The sequence below is a fragment of the Prunus dulcis genome, chromosome 7, assembly GCF_902201215.1.
Source record: "Prunus dulcis chromosome 7, ALMONDv2, whole genome shotgun sequence".
In the NCBI taxonomy this organism is placed as follows: Eukaryota; Viridiplantae; Streptophyta; class Magnoliopsida; order Rosales; family Rosaceae; genus Prunus; species Prunus dulcis.
Window position 1 is genome coordinate 7,469,416 of NC_047656.1, and position 21,100 is coordinate 7,490,515.

Here is a 21,100-nt window from a genome sequence, read left to right on the forward strand (position 1 = left end):
CAAGCACACCGACACGCTCAGGACAACAAGGGGATTGCATCGGGACACAATGTCTTTTTTCTACAGTGCCCACGCGCCGCCACACGCGCCGGCAGCGCGTGGGTGTCCAAAGCTATTACTCATCCCCGAAAAATCTCAAAACCAGGTTGAAGACTCCGACCCTAGGTATAACACCCTATTTGGAACCACTTTTGTTCTTGAACGTACCCCAAAAACTAACCAGAAGTGGCCGGAATCATGATCCCAAAACTGGCCGAATTCCAATTCGAAAATCAAGCTACCTACACTCAAAAGTGATGCAATCCTACCTAACCATCAGCTAGATCATGGAAAATATGTAGAAAAACATACCTCACTCGTCAAATTTGGTGGAGAATTGAGAGAGAACGAGCGGTTGCAAAATTTGTGAAAACCGGCTCGTTTTTTACTGAACCCGGCAGCTGGCGGGCTGCTCACGATGGGAGCGGGTTGAGGCATGACCGCGGGGTTGGGCCGGTCAGGTTGGTACAGGTGCTGTGGCCTGTGGTGGTCGGAACCGGTGGCTGCGCAAAAACTGGTCGGAGGAGAGGGCTGCGCTCGAGAGAGAGAGAGAGAGAGAGAGAGAAATCTAATTTTTATAAAAATACCATTTCGAAATAATTACAATTGTGCCACTGAGTTTCTTTTGACCATATCTCTCTCGTTACAACTCCGATTCGAGCCCACCACGTGTCTACGGACTCATCTCAGTACAACCTACCCAAATATACTAGTCATTGCCCCAAACTCTTTTCGAGTAACAAAATGACCAAAATCCCCTACCCAAGGGTAAATCTGTAATTTCACTTAAATAATTTAAATAAGGGATTAAATTTGGAGTCGGGGTATTACATTATTGGTCGGAGATAGCAAAACAATGTTATTCCAGTTGCAACTAAATTTTTCTCCCTATTCACGGGTCAAGGTAGACATTAATTTTCCTCACGCCCTGTGGAAAAGAAAATGTGTCCCCATGTGTTGAAAAATCTAGCTCTGCTTGATCGTGGCAATTTAGGGGGATTTATTAAAACACATTTCAACGGCCCTACAGTTCAGTACAGTTGCACATTTAGACTTTAATGGCATATCCTGTGCTGTAAATTCTACCTCTGTTTGTTCGTGGCTGCTTCTTCTTGGGTTGTCCTCGGCCAACTACTAAAACGAAGGACATATATCTTCATACAAAAAATTAATTTGGGAGTTTTGAAGTGATAACTTGGTTTTGTTTGTTTTTTTAAAACAGAAACATCGGAAACCTCTTTAGTTGAAATATACTTTTGGAATGTAGAATTATAAGGCATTTAAATGATTTATTTAGTTCTTCTGATCTGAGTTAGGGCACTTAATTAGGATTAAGTAGTTTTTTTATCTTTAAATAGTATTTGGCTGAACTCAATTGGGGCCCAAGGCCTTTTCCAAACTCCCCTCATAGTCGACCTTGGCTTCACCGTCTACCCATACAGACGTAAACGGAGTCTGGACAGGCTTTCGACTAAAAAATGATCATCAGAGGATAAATGTTCAAATCGTTACTTTTATGACTTAGTTTTTTTAGAGATCACTTTTGAATGGAAATCATCAAGAATGTTTTATATCATTGAATTAATGATGAATGGCCACACAATGAATCCCTCAACTATATATATGGTCAAAATTATGTAACTAGATAAAAAAAAAAAAAAAATTACGTTTGTTGACTATAAATAAATCTATACAACAAACAAACTCAGCGAAAAATCAACTTGATAAGTTACGTACTCAAATTCATATTCATAAGACTAGTTGTCTTGTCACTTGTATATAACTAAGGCCCAAGCTCATCAAATTCGAAGCAAGGCAAACTGAGACATCCCGATGATGAAGACCCCAGTAGTAGTCCTCAGCCTCAGCTTAACCATCCTTTCCTTCGGAGGTAAACAAGCTTCTTATTTTCTTTAAGTTTTTCATTTTGGCCAAACGATAGAAGCTTCTTATTAAGTGTGGTTTGTGATTACTGCATCAAATTAAGTGTAGTTTACTCTGCATGGCAGATGCATATGCGGCGACAATTTTTTTCAAAAACAATTGCGCCAATGGTCTGGCCAGGAACCCTAACCTCCGAGCAAAAACCTCAATTATCAACCACAGGGTTCCAGTTAGCATCCCAAGCTAGCTTCTTGCTAGACACTCCAGTGCCGTGGAATGGCCGCTTTTGGGCCCGAACTGGATGCTCCACGGACGTCTCTGGAAAGTTTATCTGCGCCACCGCAGACTTGCCTCTGGTCAGGTCACGTGCAATGGTAACGGTGCTATTCCGCCGGCAACTTTAGCGGAATTCAATATTCCAACAGGCGGAGGACAAGATTTCTACGGCGTTAGTCTTGTTGATGGCTTCAACTTGCCCATGTCTGTGACTCCACAAGGCGGTACCGGCGACTGCAAGACGGCTAGTTGCCCGGCGAACGTGAATGCAGTTTGTCCGAGTGATCTGCAAAAGAAAGGGTCCGATGGGAGCGTGGTTGCCTGCTTGAGCGCATGTGTTAAATTGAATCAGCCACAGTACTGCTGCACTCCCCCTCAAAACACTCCAGAGACATGCCCACCGACAAATTACTCTCAGATATTCAGTCAAGCATAACCCAACGCTTACAGCTATGCTTATGATGACAAAAAGGGTACATTTACATGCAATAGTGGACCTAACTACGCCATCACTTTCTGCCCATGATCTAACTATAGAAAGGACAAGATCTTTAATAAAAATAGGACTCGAGACATGTAATGTGTTGATCTTTAATAAAGGTAAGACTCTCGACATGTAATTGTTAGAGTATGTAGATCTAGGATTCTAACAAGTGTCACTTTGTCATTGACTGATGTTAGAATTAGTTAGTAAGCTGTTGCAATCAGTTAGAGCCTTAAAAAAGCTTAACTCTCTGTATTGTATAGTTATCTGAGAAATAATACACAAAAGTTCATCTTCTTAATTCTCTCTCTATTTCACTTTCGTTAACATGGTATCAAGAGCCATGGATCGATCCTGAGTTTTTCTGTTTCCGCTTTCTATGCCTTGACATTCTTTTCTAGACCTCCATGGAAATCGACGTCAATAGCTGCTTCTTCCATATCATTCTTGGATTCTCAATTTCGTCAAACTGAATCAAGGTTGGGTTTCTATTCAGCTTGCTATTGGGGACTTTCATTCTCATATTTGATTCAAGTATGTCTCAATAGGGCTTTGTCGCTGTTTTGGGAATTTCCAATGTTCTTGATCCATTGTTAGTCAATTTTGGGGCTTTTATATGATTGCCGATTTCAAGCCTTTGAATTGGGGATTACAAATTCATATCTACTTCACGTAATTCTCCATTGATTTGCGATTGATTCGACTCGCTGACTTCAATTCCATGTTTGCCTACGGAGGTTCTATTTCCTCAACTATGGTGGATTTTAGATTATTAGTATCATTCCTGCTATTTGGATCCTATGGATGTTCTTTTGGTATGTCTGTTGTTCATCCTCTATCTCTCTAACTTCAATAATTAGAGAAATACTATGTTCAAAGATTGAAGCTTTCTATCCACCTTTGATAGTTGTAGCTGCTCCCAAATCAAATATTGAATTCCTTGCTATAACATCACCTTCCTGTTCTTGAATACATCACCATGGACCAAATATTGATGGTTCATTTGTTATTTGCTTTGTCAATTTTCTAGTGCATCCAAAATCTCACTACCCCTATTCTTGACTCTTCAATCCCACTTCTTTGGAGAACAAGAAAATCTTCAATCAATCAATCCTTACAAGGTTCTGTCACAATTCTCTTCTCACTCTTCTTATCTCAGGGGACGAAGAATGTCCCATTTCTCATTCTCTTCTATCTCTTTTCTCCAATATCTAAGGCAACAAAAGAATTTCTCAATTCTTCCTCTTTCCTATCTCCTTTCTACAATCTCTAAGGGTACAACAAAATTTCCCAATTCTTCCTCTTTTCTATGCTCTTTCTACAATCTCTCTGATTAGGGAACAAATGGATTTCCCATTTCTTCTTTCTTTCCATCTCCTTTCTTTAAATTTTCAGGGAACAAAGAATTTTCCTCTTCTCTTATTCTATCTCTTTCTATATGTGGGGGTCTGATTTTACATAATTCATGACAGGACCCGCCCCGGAATTTCCCGGAAACCGGAGCGGACCCCGTCTTTGTTCCGACATCATCCCGATGCCGGGCCCACTAAATTAAAACTCGAGACTTTCTACCAAAATTTTGGCAGAGTCTCCCCTGTTAAATAAGCAATCCCAACAAAAATTTACTCAACCTGTAACACACAGTAATAAAAATCCCAACCAACAGCATGCTTTCACAATTTTACAAGTCACTAAAGTGGCCTCCGGCCTCACAAGTAAAATCTATCAGGGGCGATACAGAGCAACTACTGAATTTAGATTACAAGTACAGTTGAGTAGAAGAAATTACTCAGTTCCTAACTAGAAAGATGCACAGATTGAGCTTCGTACACCACTTGCACGCTTCCTGGAGCGACTACTGGCTGGGGGGGGCGCAAAACAGAAAATATGTGAGTGGAAAAAACCAGATTTGCAGTTAAAACAACATAGTAACCCCACCATGTAAAAATAATGCTCAAGTCATGCAAGTTCACAATTCCACAATTAATTACTCAAAACTTGATTCAAATAAAACTTTTCAAAAACAAGTTATCTCCGTCAAAAGAATCCCCATTCTCTCAATTTTTCCCCTTCAATCAAGCTACTAGTTCCTTACACACTCAACCATTCATAACCATATAAATATACCTATAAATATATAAAATAAATAGCTATACGATATACGATATACTCATCACACCACCTAGGTACCGGGAAAACAATCCAACTGGGGGATCGTTTGACTAGTCCGCAGGATTTCCAGGTGCTATCCTGCGTCTAGGGATGAGCGGTCCAACCGGGGGACGAAACTCCAAAGCTCCCACCCCGGAACATCCAACGCCATGTGTAGCTTCCAAACTATGTCCTACGCGCGCAGACTGGATCATCACACACCGGAACATCCAACGCCATGGTGATGACCCTAAACTCTATAATAAGTCTTTCCACATGCCGGAACATCCAACGCCGCATATGGAAAGTGTCTCACACGCCGGAACATCCAACGCCGCGAGAGAGACTAGTAACTAGGGAAGGTACTTACGTAGTGTAATCACCCGACTTCTCTCTAAAACCACACTCTTCCACAACAACCTCCAACTTCCCCAATATCTCATCTATAGTGAATATATAAATATACCTCCCCAATATCCACACAAAGACACTCTCAAAACCCAAGAATGCCAAACTCGATATATATATATACTCAGAAACTACCCGACCAACAAAAATCATTTCAAGAATATAATATATATATATTCCATAAACCATTAAAACATTATGCAGAAACTTTCATCAATTAAAACCATGCATATGATTAAAACAAAGTCCACTCACAGATAATCCCACGCTGCCTGACCACATGAGGGTCCTGCCTGCTGAGTACGTGCAGTCGAAACACCTATTTCGAGATACGAACCGTTAATTGGTATAAAAATCACGTCTAAGCGGAAATCACAAATTAAAGGATTAAATCCCCAAATTCCCATACGTGCACAGTAAAGGAGGTATCCTAAGGTCCGATTACAGGTTTAGGAATCGTTCACAATTTTTACGGTTATCGCTAACCCGCAAACTTTGCATTTTTGAATCGGAACATCCGGGGTTCCGATTCATGATCCGTGAAGTCCCATACGGTCCTAGGAATTCCTAGAACAACATATTATACTTCGAGAAAGATCTAACGGTCGAAACCTATCGAACCCGGATAACGCACAATATGCGAATATCCGTTCGATGGTCAAACGACATCCGAATTGAGATCCGCGAATTCCTACACGCTCGTGACCACCTAAGGATCTCATCGGGTTATATTGCAGCCTCACCAGACTCACCCACGCGCCGCCACATGCGCCGGCAGCGCGTGGGTGTGCAGAGTAATTTCCGGCGACGGAAAAACTCCACACCCGAGGTCACCCTTCCTTCCCTAGCTTCTACTCGAGGTCAGGAGCACTTTCTTCAACTACGGGGAGGCCCAATTCCGGCGGCAACTGGCCAGAATTTCAGTTTGAAATTCGGCCCAAACCCTAGGTTTTCCTAATCGGTTTCTACACTCACAAACGATCCAAACCTATACCAACATCAGCTAGAACTCGTAAAAAGGAGGAGAAACCATACCTCAATCACCGAGTTTGGGCGGCGGAGGCGGCGACGCGACGGCGGAACAGTTCCGGTTCGAACCAGTCGAGCGCGCGGCCGGAGTTCGTGGTTTCCGACGGGGAAAACGGGCAGAGCTTGATCGGGGCGTCGAGGCGAGTCAAACGGGACCGGTCTCGGGTCCTGCCGTGGCCGGAACTGAAAGAACCGAGGAGAGAGAGGGTTGACGTCGGGGAGAGAGAGAGACTGAGGAGAGAGAGAGTGTCGCGCGAGAGAGAGAGAGAGCTGGGGTGAAAATCTGATTTTTACCAAACTTTTCGAAATAATTACAAGTTTGCCACTGGAAGTATTTTGCCCGTAACTTTTTCGTTACAACTCCGATTCAAGCCTACCGCCTGTCTACGAATTCGTCTCGGTACCACCTCCCCAAAAATACCATCCACGGTCCCAAAATCCTTCCGGATAAGAAAGTGACCAATTTACCCCTACCCCAAGGGTAAATTCGTAAATTTAATTAAATCGATTAAAATAAGCAATTAAATTTGGAGTCGGGGTGTTACAATTCAGGTAATGTGTCGATTATTATAGTCTGGCTATGTATCAAGCATTTGATCTTCAATAAAGACAGAACTGTCCCCAATTGATAAGGTATCGATAGTATTGTCATCAATAATAAACATATTGATATGTTAACGACATACTTTTGTCAACTTCAATAAAATATCTATGTGAATATTGATAGTCCGGTATTTAATTAAAGATAGAATTAACGTCATGCACAAAGAAATTTGGAAAATATATTGCACACAGAATTTGTGTGAAATATATATTGCCCCTCTTTCTTTATGTTATAATAACAGAAAATTATGAATGGTTTTATGTGAATGAATGGTGTCCACATGATGCGTTGAGGTTCAGTAGCAAATGATGAGTACAATAACATGTCAAAATGGATAAAAACATCAACTTCAAATAAATCTACATTTTAAATCGTGTAATCTTCAAATGTGATTCAAAAATTTGATCTCTGTAAAATTATTGAGAATAAATTGCAATTAATGCATTGAACAAGCCATGACCATGAAAATGGATGTCCATATCTTAATGGAAAAAGCTTGGTTCCTTAAAATTGAGGAGGAACTCCTTACCATAGGTTATCCTTATACTTTTCCGCGACATTGTACTCACACTGAATGTTAAAAGTTCGATGGCTAGCTAGAAGGAGAGGACAAGAGTCGAATAGAGCAAGTCAATGCTTTGTGTGCCCTACATAACTGTCTCAAAAATTTCCACACACAAGCCTCTGTCAAGGATCTTACGCCATCTTTATTGACATTATTAACATCATTTAATTCTCAAGTCATGCATATATAATAGTAGCTAGGTTTGGTTGGCAGCTTCTATAGGGCTGGCCTTGCTCAACTACGCTCAATTATTTTGTCTGCTGACATGTTAGCAAGGCACTCAATGAATATTTGTATAAATCCCTCTCCCCAAAATGCGTGTATTAAAAAAAAAATTTACCTAGTTCCTTCAAATCTTTGAGTTGAGGGACAATATATACCTCAAGCTTAACTCTTAATGCTACTTTCTGTACCCATGAGGATGGGATACACATAGAAACTAGAAGGGGAAACGTCTCAGGCCAAAAAACGGAATTACATCGTTTTCTATGTTTCAATGATACATTGCAATAAATAATCAATTAATTTTGTAAGTATTCATGAGAAACATACGACCCCAAATGAATCCATCTAGAAAGCCGACTTGTGGTTTAACCATTTTCTAAATGACAGCAATCATAGCCAAATTGGTGGTCATGAAGTTGGTGATACTTCTGGACTTGGACATGGGCGGCTTGACTTAATTGCGGAGAACCGCAAGTCATGCAAGAAAAGATGCATTGATCGAAAGGCTAGGCGTTTCTTTTTCTCTCTTGGCTAGAGGCAAAAGCATATGCATGTTAGGCATTCTATAATTATAATTTCTTGGATTTTGTTAGGCTTTTTAGTATTGAAATATCAAAACAAGAGGTCAACCGTTTGTGTTAGGCTTTTTTAGGGTAAGGTTTTAACAAGGTCACATTATGACTTCTCCGTCATTAGTGATTCTTGCATAGAAGCTGATCTTAGTACCTTTGTATGTAAGGTAAATTTAGTCCACCCTATTTTGAAATCCTAGGTCTGTCTGTCACGCCCCGGTGTCAGCAATATTGTAAGTTCTAAACTCCTATGTGTCAGCATTTGTCAAGGATCAAAAGAATTGTTAAACGTGAAATCATAGATTTAAATAGTGCACTGTACTTGCATGACTTTTATAGCTGGTCGTAAGAGATTTCAAGTTCAACTCATATAAATAGTGATAATTATATTCATATTTGGTTCGATATCCAATTATAACTAGCCGACGGAGTTGAAGCATTGTGTAAATATGTTGTCGTTTGTAAAAAAGAAATAATTAAGAAATCATGTTAAGCCTTGAACATATCCATCACAATAAACAATTTTTTTGGTCGGAATGGATATCGACCTAGTAGATGGGCATATTGGTATCCTTACATGGTATAATTTAAGGAAAAAAAAATGTAATAGTAGATAAATAAATAAATAAATATATATATATATATATATGGAGCTAAAGTAAGCATCAAAGCTTCCGACATCTTTCTCTTTACGAAGATGGCCATACTAGTTCAACAAATGTAGATAACAATGAGTTTTGTGGTCCAGGGTCAGACGATCGGCAATATAATTGAAGGTAGTTGCAGCCAAATTAATTTAGCAGAACGAGGACTTCCAAATTTCATGACGTTTGTTTGTGGAAAATTGAAACTTATTAAAGATTACTTCAATGTCTTGGAGCCTACAAAGATAGAAGACCAAAAGGACTTGAATCTGCACCACTTGCCTTTGAGGAAGAAAAGTCCAATAAGATGGTTGCATACTTCTGCAAGTTGTACCAACACTTTTGTACTTATGCAAGATGACCAATAAAATGTCATCTGGGATATGTATAGATTTTTAATTTTACAAGCGATATTAGTAGATTGAGAATTTGAACCCAGGATCTCGAGAACAAAAGTAACTGCACTTAACCACAGATTCAAAATCCAAATACAAAAGTATAAAGGTAGCTGCAATTAACCATTCAAATTACAAAGTGCTTGCAAAATTTATAAAGAAAGGTCATAAAAACATCCTCCGACAAATAATTAAGACCCCTTCTAGGAAGCTGTAAATCTTTTGATTATTCATTTAGTAGGACAGCGATCATAACCAAAAAGAACGGTGTCGAGGTCATGAAATGACTACTTGTCGAATTGGACTTGTGCCTGCGCGGCTTGACTTGATTGCCGACTAGGAGACAAGTGCAAGTCTGCGGTTATCACATTGATACATAGACAAGTGCAAGATTGCGACTAGTAGACAAGGGATGCTTCTCGGAAAAGATACATTGATAGATGCTAAACTGACCAAAAAGAAAGGTTCTTAGTTTGCATTCAATTAAAAGAAAAAAACACTTGATTCTTTACAAATAAATCACAGTCTGTAAGATTTTTGTAATTTTAATGAGTTATTTTTGTATATGTATGGAACTGTAATTTGTCTGTAAGGAGGAATGTCCAACGCTATACTTTAATACCCAATAAAAACATAATATACTCTATGAAACGAGCAAGGCGTGAAGCCTACTTAAAGACATTTTTTTTTTCAATGTAAACCTTCTTAACTTTTATCTTAAATATTTAATTAGTTTATCTTTATTTGTTTAGGCTAAGCCTTTATTCTTCTCCTAGCCAGGAGCAAATGCACGCATGGTGAACATTTGTATATAATGTTTAAATTTGTTGGATTTGTTAAGCTTATTAGTATTCCCATATCAAAACAAGACGGCAAGAACCGTGTTATAGATGAAATCGAATTGATTTGCAGAGTTCAAATAATGTTTATTGTTCACTTGATATAGAGAAGGACAGTAACTTATTAGGAATCGATGATTTCATTGACAGTGTCGTACGTCGGCAAAATTTCACTTCAATAATCCTTAATAATAGAAAGGGGAAAAAAGGAACAATTGCTCAAGAGTTGTAAAGATAAATTTTGGAATGTGACATGAATTTTATAACTTAAATGATATAATATAGGGTTAATTTCAATTTAGTACTCTGAAGTCTTATGCTTAAGGCCTGTTTGTCCCTACATTCTCAATTTTAACAATTATATACCCTAAGCTTTTCAATTTTTTGCAATTGGGTTTCGGCGTTAGCCTTACAGTTAATTACTGAGGGAACCCACGGTCAATTTTTTTTGAATTTGCTGCTCATATCCTAATTGAAAATCCCCTCGTATAAATAATTAATTTTCGTAGAATTGTTTGCATATAAAAATTAAGTTACATTTTTCATTTAATTTGCAGGGACCACCCCGAACATTTTTCATTCTGGAGTTTACAAAGGAGACATGATCAGAAGACCATAACACTTTAAATCTCCACCACTTGTCTTTGTGGAAGATTACTAATATTGCAACAATTTCTCCTAGTTGTACGAAATCTTTTGTAGTTTTTGTGGAATTATATATTTACCTCGGAAAATTTTCACTAGCTAGTAGAGAGGAAATGCATGTAGCTACTCATTGACTTGGAAGAAATTATCAGATATTGCACGGAGTGCCTTTCTGAGACTTTGACTCGATCTATAAAGAGGGCACCTCACAAATTGTAAAGGCTGTGTCTTTCCTTCATACCTACTTGATTTTCGATCTGATTCGCGCAATGGCCAAGACACATTTAGCTGGCAAAAACCCTAAATCCATTTTTTAAAAATCAAATGTACAATATTTGTACGTGCGAATTTTTCAAGTTTAATACACGTGTTTTTATAAAATTTTCAATAATGCATACAAAATTCACATATTATACACGTATTTTTCACATATATTGAATAAAAATAATATATATTAAAATAATTTAAATAAATTATATTAAAATATTATATAGTGGCCAAACTTTTCATTTGTATTTTATAAAAAATTTGTTAAATAAAACACGTACATATAATGATATGAATAAACAATACCTTTTAAGCAATAATATGCATGCCTACCAATTCTATATTTTGTTACCAAAATAACCCTAGTACTGCCAAATAATTTGTCATAGCTTCTCCAAATATCAAAGGGTGCAATGCTTATTTCTCAGTGTTAGACTAAAAATTGCAAAGCCATTTCTTCTTCTTCTCTCTCTCTCTCTCTCTCTCTCTCTCTCTCTCTCTCTCTCTCTTTTCTTCTGTATTTGATGCTATGAAAATAAATAAGTTCATAATTCTTGATATGGAACACTTGGAGACAACTTACCTTCCGCACAAGAAGTAATCTCTATGTACAACCAATATAGCATCCAAAAAATGAGGCTCTATGATCCTAACCCACAGGCTCTTCAAGCCCTTAGAGGCTCCAACATTGAGCTCATGCTCGATGTACCCAACGAAGGCCTTAAAGACATCTCTTCTAGCCAAGCCAGTGCAGATTCTTGGATCCAAAGTAATGTCATAACCTACGGAAATGTCAATTTCAAATACATCGTGGTTGGGAACGAAATAGATCCGAAAGGTCCATTCGCTCCGTTTGTTGCTTCTGCAATGGAAAATATTCAAAAAGCAGGTTCTGCCGCCGGTCTTGCAACCCAAATTAAAGTCTCCACCGTGGTTTACACCGCGATTCTCAACGAATCCTACCCGCCATCAAAAGCCTTCTTCAACCCTGAATATCGACAGTTTCTTGATCCTATCATTACTTTTTTGGTGGCCAATCAATCTCTATTTTAGTTACGTTCAAAATCGTCAGACTATGGGTATGGACTATGCACTTTTTACGTCTCCGTCAGTTGTGGTACAGGATGGTCAGCTTGGGTATCAAAATCTGTTTGATGCAATTTTGGATGCAGTTTATGAAGCATTAGAGAAAGCAGCAGGCGGTTCTTTGAAACTTGTCGTATCGGAAAGTGGTTGGCCCTCGGCAGGTGGCGATGGCGAAGTGACCACAAAAGAGAACGCGAGAACTTACAACTCAAATTTGGTCAAGCATGTGAAGGGCGGGACTCCGAAGAGACCTGGAAGCCCTGTAGATACTTATATCTTTGCCATGTTTAATGAGGATAAAAAAACAGGGCCGGAGATTGAGAAACACTGGGGGCTCTTTTTCCCCAACAAAACTCCTAAATATTCCATTGATTTCAATTAAGAATGGAATTTCACCATAAATAAAAGATTACTTGCAGCCCTAGAAAGGCAACCGCAAGAGTTTATGTATTTGTCTAGAAATAAATGTCAATACGATGGCATGTTGTAAGGATAGCGGTTTTACCATATTTGATTACTTTTTATACCACAAGTTTACATATTGCAGTATTTTATCTTAAACGGATTTGAATTCGGAATCTTTTCCAACATTAGGAGAGAAATACAACTAAATTAAGAGCTAGTTCGTTTCTATTGCAATAATTCAAAATGAATTTGCATATGCAAGTAGCAACTAAACCCAAAGATACAATGACAGCTGTAAATTGTAATGCGTCAAACTACCAAAGAATACATAAAATTATATAATTCGTACAATCTCTTATTATATGAGCTGTTTTTTTTAGTACAAGGGTACTTGTGACAAAAGAAAATCTTTTAGTATTGGCAACCACAACTTCCCTTTTAATTGTCACAATAAACTTATCTACTTGTGACAAAAGAGAACCCCAGAACTTACAACTCAAATTTGGTCATGTGAAGGGCGGGACTCCAAAGAGACCTGGAACCCCTGTAGATACTTTTATCTTTGCCATGTTTAATGAGGATAAAAAAAAGAGGGCCGGGGACTGAGAAACACTGGGGGCTCTTTTTCCCCAACAAAAATGTTATAAAAAAATATATTTTTCCTCTTTCTCTAAAGCCAATACAAAACATTTATATTATAAATAACATATAAACAAATTGGAAAACTTTTAAGGTACAATGAAATTGAAGAAAAACAAATTAATAGGTAAGTGAAAACAAAATAAATTATAAATAAGAAGTTGAGTTTGGTAAAGTTACTAGGTGCAGCCACAGACTAAATGTTAGTCCTGTTGTTCTATTGAGGTTGGTTCGGACCTTGTCGTTGGTCCTGAAATTTAGGTGAAAATGAGATGTCGTCTTGTTAGGAGGTTTAAATTTTGTATGTTTAATATTTGGGAATTTAGATTATGGAAATCGCATTTGACGTTCATAAATGCTTTTGAGTTTAGATTTGCATTGTTTAGAGTTTGCTGGTAAATATTGCGAATTATTGGAAGGCCGAAGGCCGTTTATGTGAATTGCATGAAATTATATTGTGCGTGCTGCCAGTTGTGGATATAAAATGCGTTTTATGCAGGTTGAAATTTTGGGCAATGTTCAATTTACAGGAGAGATTCTGCCGAAATTTCGGTAGAAAGTCTCGTACTCTTATTCCTTTTTGGGAAAAAAAGGATATAGTTTTAGAAGTGGGCCCGACATCGGGAATTTCCACAGGATTCGTCTCGGGTTTCAAGACATTCGGGATGGGTCCTGTCACGTCTTTTAGTTATATGAAGCATCTTATACCAGATTTATTCTCAGGTTTTAAGGACTCCGACTTCACATGTGATACTTGTATTTTGGCCAAGAGTTACAGTGTGCTCTATCCACTGTGTACAAACAAGTGTACTACTCCGTTTACGTTAATTTACTCTGATGTCTGGGGACATTCACCTATCACTGCTCCTTTTGGTGTTCGGTGGTTTGTCACATTCATAGATGATTGTACACATATGACATGGCTTTATTTGCTGAAGAATAAAAACGAAGTGTTTCCCGTTTTCAATCCTTCCACAAACAGATGAAAACTCAGTTCAATGTTCAAATCCAGATTCTTCGCTCAGACAATGGTGGAGAATTTGTCAGTCATGACTTTCAGGCTTACTTCCAACAACATGGAATTATCCATGAGATGGTTTGTCCTTAGACACCACAACAAAATGGTGTTGATGAACGAAAGAATCGACATCTTCTTGAAGCTGCCTGGGTACTTCTAATTGACGCTCATGTTCCTCGCCATCACTGGGATGATGCTATTGTCACCGCAGTTCACCTGATCAACCGTATGCCTTCTGGTGTATTGACCTTTGGATCTGACCTTTCTGGAATTTGAGCTGTTCTTCCATGACCTAAGGGAGATACGAAGTGAATAGCAGAATTGGAGCAACTCGAAAAATGAAGAAATTCTCCTATGTACAGAAATGATCGATAGTTCCGAGTTTGGAGCACAAGATTACTCTCTGCCGAAAAGAGATCAATCGCTCATTCATAACGATCAATTGTCTGACTCACCTGGTCCCTGTGAAAATATTTCTGATTCGAGTCCCACACCTACAGATAATGCAAAACAAAGATGAAGACCCTCCCTCTAACTCAACAGTACCAACAGATCAATCTCCTAAGAATATCCTTGAGGTAACTACTCCTACTACACTTGTGAATTTAAAGCATAAATCTATTGGATACCAATTACCTTTCAGGCAGAACCGTGGAAAGCCACCAAATTGTTATTTACCTGATATTGGCAAGACTTCAAAGTATCCAATTATGAATCATGTATCCAATGAGAAGCTGTCTGAACCACTTAAGGACTTTGTGCATCAGTTGTCTGCTATTGATATCCCAACTAAGGTTGCTGAAGTGTTTAAAGATCCTAAGTGGGTTCAAGCTATAAAGGAAGATATGAAATCTCTTGAGAAGAATCAGACTTGGATACTGGAAACTTTATCACGAGGAAGAAAGACTGTCTGATTTTGATGAGTGTTTACCATAAAACACAACGCTAATGGATCTATCGAGATATACAAGTTAAGAATTGTGGCGAAAGGGTACACACAGACTTATGGAGTATATTATGAAGAAACATTTGCCCTAGTTACAAAATTGAACACAGTCAGAGTCTTATTATCCCTCGCAGCTAATTTAGACTGGCCATTACACCAGTTTGATGTAAAGAATGTCTTCCTACATGGAGAACTCACGGAGGAGGTGTATATGGACATTCCTCCTGGACATAATACTACTCAGATTGGAACAATATGAAAATTATGAAAGGCGTTGTATGGACTGAAATAGTCACAACGTGCATGGTTTGGATGGTTCACCATGGCAATGAAGAATAATGGTTTCATACAAAGTAATTCAGATCATACCTTGTTCTTGAAACATCAAAAAGGGAAGGTAGCAACTTTAATAATCTATGTTGACGACATGATTACTGGGAATGACAAACATGAAATATCTCAGCTACAAGACTATTAGGCTACTGAATTTGAGATGAAGAATATCTAGGTGGACTCAAATATTTCTTGGGGATTGAGGTGGGCCGATCATAAAGAGGCATATTTCTCTCTCAAAGGAATTCTAGATTGCAAACCTGTAGACATTCCTATTGTTCAGAATCATCATCTTGGAGAATACCTGGATCAAATTCCAACTAACAAAGAAAGATACCAAAGTTTAGTGGGAAGATTGATCTACTTGTCTCATAATAGGCCAAACATTGCTTATGTGGTAAGCGTTGTTAGTTAATTTATGCATTCTCCGAGTGAAAACCACATGAATGTAGTTATTTGGATATTTAGATATTTGAAGTTTGCACCTGATATGTTCTCAAAACATGGTCATCTGAATATTGATGGTTACACATATGCAGATTGGGCAGGAAATATAATAGATAGGAAATCCACATCTGGTTACTTCACATTCGTGGGAGGTAATTTGGTTACATGGAGAAGCAAGAAATAGAAAGTGGTCGCCTTATCCAGTATAGAAGCCAAGTTCAGAGGTATGACCAAAGGAATTTGCAAACTCATTTGGTTAAAGAGGTTGCTTACTGAACTTTGGTATAGACCTACATTTGTAATGAATCTCTTTTGTGACAACAAGGTTGCAATAGCTATTGCACATAATCCAATTAAACATAATCGCACCAAACATGTTGAGGTAGATTGACCCTATATCAAATAGAAGCACGAAGCTAAAGTGATTTAGTTTCCTTTCGTAAAGTCCGAAGATCAATTAGCAGATATTTTGACAAAAGCAATTTCTAGTAAAGCGTTCCAAAATTCACTAGATCAGTTGGGCATTGGCGACATCTATGCACCAATATGAGAGGGAGTGTTGGCGTGACTTGTGAATCATTGACTTTCTTTCCTTACACACCAAGGATTCCTATTATAATTATATTTGATTTACTTTAATTCATGATTTCATACTGTAAATAGAAATAAGAATTTATTATTTACTTGCCCATTCAAGTTTCGTTGTATTATAAATATGGCCTCCTACAAGGAGAAGAATACATAGAAAATTCCCACAAGCAAATAATATTCTCCCATAGTTGACATATTTTAGCATCTCTCCCAATATTGGAAAAGACTCTGAATTCAAATCCATTTAAAAGAAAATACCGCAAGAGTTTGTGCTTTAAAAAGTAATAAAATATGGTAAAATTGCTATCCTTGCAACATGCCATTGCATTGACATTTATTTCTGGACAGATACATAAACTCTTGCGATTGCCTTTCTAGCACTGCGAGTAATCTTTTATTTACGGTTAAATTCCATACGAAAGCTCCTTGATCTAAGGATACACTGGAGATCACATTCTTAATTGAAATCAATGGAGTATTTAGGAGTTTGTTGGAATTTTAAAAAGGTTTTAAAATTTTAACCATTTTTATTTATTTATTTTTGCTGTTTTATTTTATTTATTATGGGGGTTATACATATTTAATTTTCAGGTATTATTTCTATATTGAATGCCTTAATTTTAGGCTTAAATGTCAAAATGGTCTCTGTGCTTTACCCATTCGGCCAATTTAGTCCTTGTGTTTTTAATTGGGCTAATTTAGTCCCTGTGTTTACATCTATTAGCCAATGTAGGACAATCTGTCAAATAGACGTTGAAATAGACATGTGCATAGCACGTGAGTGGGCATAAAGGTATTTTAACACAATCCAAAACCCTCGTGACTCTATTCCTTGGTGCCAATGACCATTGCCGTAGTCTGCGTTCATGAGAATTGGGGTTTCATATTCAATAAGTTCCTTTGAATATCAATCACTTCACTTGAGTTCGAATAAAGATGGCAAGGAGACCAATCGAATCTGATAGAGGCTCAATCAACCCAGGTAAGTATTCTCGAGTTTGGACCCTATGCTTGTTTTCCTTCAGTGACTCGTTGTTGGTACACATGTCATGCTTGTTAACTATTTTTTTCGCTTTCTTGGTTTCTTCTTTTGCTGCTTGTTTGTTTTGCTGCTTTGCTTTAATGGAAATCTCTTTAACCAAAGAAAAAAGGACCAATCTCAATAAGAGTACCAATCTCAAACCATATGTTGTGCAGATAAAAAAATTCTTTATTAATAAAAGTCTATTACTTTTGTTGTGTAGATGCTGATCACATGACTATTGAATTTAGATACGGTGGAAATTTTGTGCACACTCCAAGAACCCATTATATAAATGGTATGGTGACTTATTTTGATAATGTAGATGTTGATAGGTTGTCTACATTAGAAATCAAAGACATGATACAAGAGTTGGGTGTTCAAAACTCCAAATATTTTTATTACACACTTCCAGGCCATGGACCAGCAGATGGTCTTTATGCATTGGAGAAAGATGAACACATTTTAGGTTTTGTTCGCTCAATACCTAGGAATAGGCAAATGACTGTCTATGTAGAGCATGATAGTGATGTTCATGAGGTTATTGGTGACTTAACCCAACCACCAATGTCACAAGCTAATATAGATTATGGAGAATCATTTAATGAAATCCATGATGACCTGTTTAGTCAAGTTGATGAAAATAGGTATGGTTCATATAGTCTCAGCAATGATCACTTATTTCAAGAAGAGAGAAGTGCTTTGTATCATGGTGAGCCTCAAGATTTTTATGATGTACCGGTACATACTAATGAGTATGAATATGATGGTGATGGTGATGATAAAACAAAAGGTTCCAATTATGAGGAAAGTGATAATGTGGTAATAATTATGATTCTGAATTTTATGATGAGGACAATGATGCCATGTTGGACGATGATAATTTCTATGATGATGCAGTGGATACACTAGAGACTTTCATCGGATGTGGTAAGAAACAAAAAAACAATTGGGAGACAAATATACAGGTTGAGGATATGAACATGGATGAAAAGCAATATAACTCAGATGAGTTACATTCAGCATCAAACTCTTATGAAGAAGGAACTACTCGTAAGTACAAAGAGTTTAATATTGATACTGATATGGACAACCCACAGTTCGATGTTGGGATGAAATTTCCAAGTAAAAAGGTCTTGAAACAGGCTATACAAATTTATGGAGCTTTAAGGTCATATGAATGCAAGGTAGTGAAAAATGATAAGTTCAGGTTGTCTGCTAAGTGCAAAGAAGGTTGTAAGTGGAGGTTGTATGCTTCTTTGATGCAGGGAGAAAACACTTATCAAATTAAGAGCTACACTCCTAAGCATTCATGTTCCAAAGGTTTCCATAACAAAAACATCACTTCAACTTTCCTTTCTCAAAGGTATATGAGTAGGATTAAAGATGATCCTAAGATTAAAAAGACAACGCTTCAATCAGAAGTTCATAGAGAATTGGGATATGAAGTTTCTACAGATCAATGTTATAAAGCTAAGAGGAAGGCTCAAACTTTGATTGAGGGAACTTATGCTCAACAATACGAAAAGTTATGGGAGTATTGTGAAGAGATTAGACAGACTAATAACGGCAGTAGTATGTTGATGAAGGTGGATCCTCCTCATTTTCAAAGGCTTTATGTGTGTTTGGACGCATGCAAAAAGGGGTTTATAGCAGGTTGTAGACCTTTAATAGGCGTTGACGCCTGTCACCTAAAGGGAACATTTCAAGGTAAATATTTTTAGTACTTTTATTTGACATTAACTTATGTGGATGTAATATTAATTTAATATATATTAATATATATAATATATATTTATTTCTTTACATAGTAATTCAATATAGTGGCAGGGCAATTACTTGTAGCCGTGGGTACTGATGCAAATGATAATATGTACCCTATTGCTTATGCGGTTGCTGAGTTGGAGAGTAAAGACTCTTGGTGTTGGTTTCTCCAACTTTTAATTGAGGATCTTGGTCAAGTTAGTGAATATGGTTGGACTTTCATTTCAGATCAACAAAAGGTAAGTAATTGCTTTCATTGCAATTGGTTTTTACTTTATATTGTTGCTTTCAATTACGAGCTGCTCCAATATATTTTTTAACTTCATAAGAAATGATTTTATATGCCTAGGGTTTGGATAAAGCTTTTGAATTAGTGGGGCCTGAAGCGTCTCATAGATGGTGTGTGCGGCATCTATCACAACTACAAAAAAGCAAAAAGACGACGGTAAATCACCGTCGTGTATTCAGTTTTTCAATGGTCGTGGAATCCACCTGTCACACCCCGAACCGGCTCCGCCGTAGCAGGATATTGTCCGCTTTGCGCCTGACTACATTCTCACCAGCCCGCACGGTTTTGTTTCTGGGAGCTCACGAAGCAACTTCCCAGGGTGGTCACCCATCCTGGGATTGCTCCAGCCTCCAACTCGCTTAACTTCGGAGTTCCTACGAACCCGAAGCCAGTGAGCTCCCAAAAGGCCTCATCTAAGTTCAGAGTGGCGCAGCGGACTGGCCCAACTCCACCTAGCATGATATTGTCCGCTTTGGCACCCACGACTGGGCCCTCACGGTTTTGTCCCGGGCCTGGCTACATTATCACCAACCCAGAGGCCTCATCTAAGTTTAGAGTGGCGTAGCGGACCGGGCCCAACTCCACTTAGCATGATATTGTCCGCTTTGGCACCCACGACTGGGCCCGCACGGATTTGTTCCTGGGAGGTCACGGAGCAACTTCCCAGGGTGGTCACCCATCCTGGGATTGCCCAAGCCTCCAACTCGCTTAACTTCGGAGTTCCTACGAACCCGAAGCCAGTGAGCTCCCAGAAGGCCTCATGCTATGAGGATGCGAGGTGTGCCATATAAGGCACATCACCCCCTCTCCGTTTGGTCGATGTGGGATCTTACAATCCACCCCCCTTAAGGGATCCGACGTCCTCGTCGGCACACTCGCACCACACGGCAGAGTGGCTCTGATACCAAATTGTCACGCCCCGGACCGGCTCTACCGTAGCACGATATTGTCCGCTTTGGGCCTAGGCCCGCACGGTTTTGTTTTTGGGAGCTCACGAAGCAACTTCCCAGGGTGGTCACCCATCCTGGGATTGCTCCAGCCTCCAACTCGCTTAACTTCGGAGTTCTTACAACTCCGAAGCCAGTGAGCTCCCAAAAGGCCTCGCGCTAGGTAGATGCGAGTGTGCACATATAAGGCACATCGCCCCCTCTCCGTTTGGTCGATGTGGGATCTCACAATCCACCCCCCTTAAGGGATCCGACGTCCTCGTCGGCACACTCGCACCCCACGGCAGAGTGGCTCTGATACCAAATTGTCACACCCCGGACCGGCTCTACCGTAGCAGATATTGTCCGCTTTGGGCCTAGGCCCGCACGGTTTTGTTTCTGGGAGCTCACGAAGCAACTTCCCAGGGTGGTCACCCATCCTGGGATTGCTCCAGCCTCCCACTCGCTTAACTTCGGAGTTCTTACAACCCCGAAGCCAGTGAACTCCCAAAAGGCCTCCTGTTAGATGGATGCGAGGTGTGCCATATAAGGCACATCACCCCTTCTCCGTTGGTCGATGTGTGAACCAAACGGAGGGGGGGGGATGT

The 21,100-nt window shown here is 38.8% G+C and overlaps 2 pseudogenes; both read left to right on the top strand.

Moving 5' to 3' along the window:
• Nucleotides 1-1,872: 1,872 nt before the first annotated feature.
• Nucleotides 1,873-2,764, top strand: LOC117635034 (annotated as a pseudogene).
• An 8,821-nt stretch (nucleotides 2,765-11,585) lies between these two features.
• LOC117635293 lies at nucleotides 11,586-12,495 on the top strand (annotated as a pseudogene).
• Nucleotides 12,496-21,100: the final 8,605 nt, after the last annotated feature.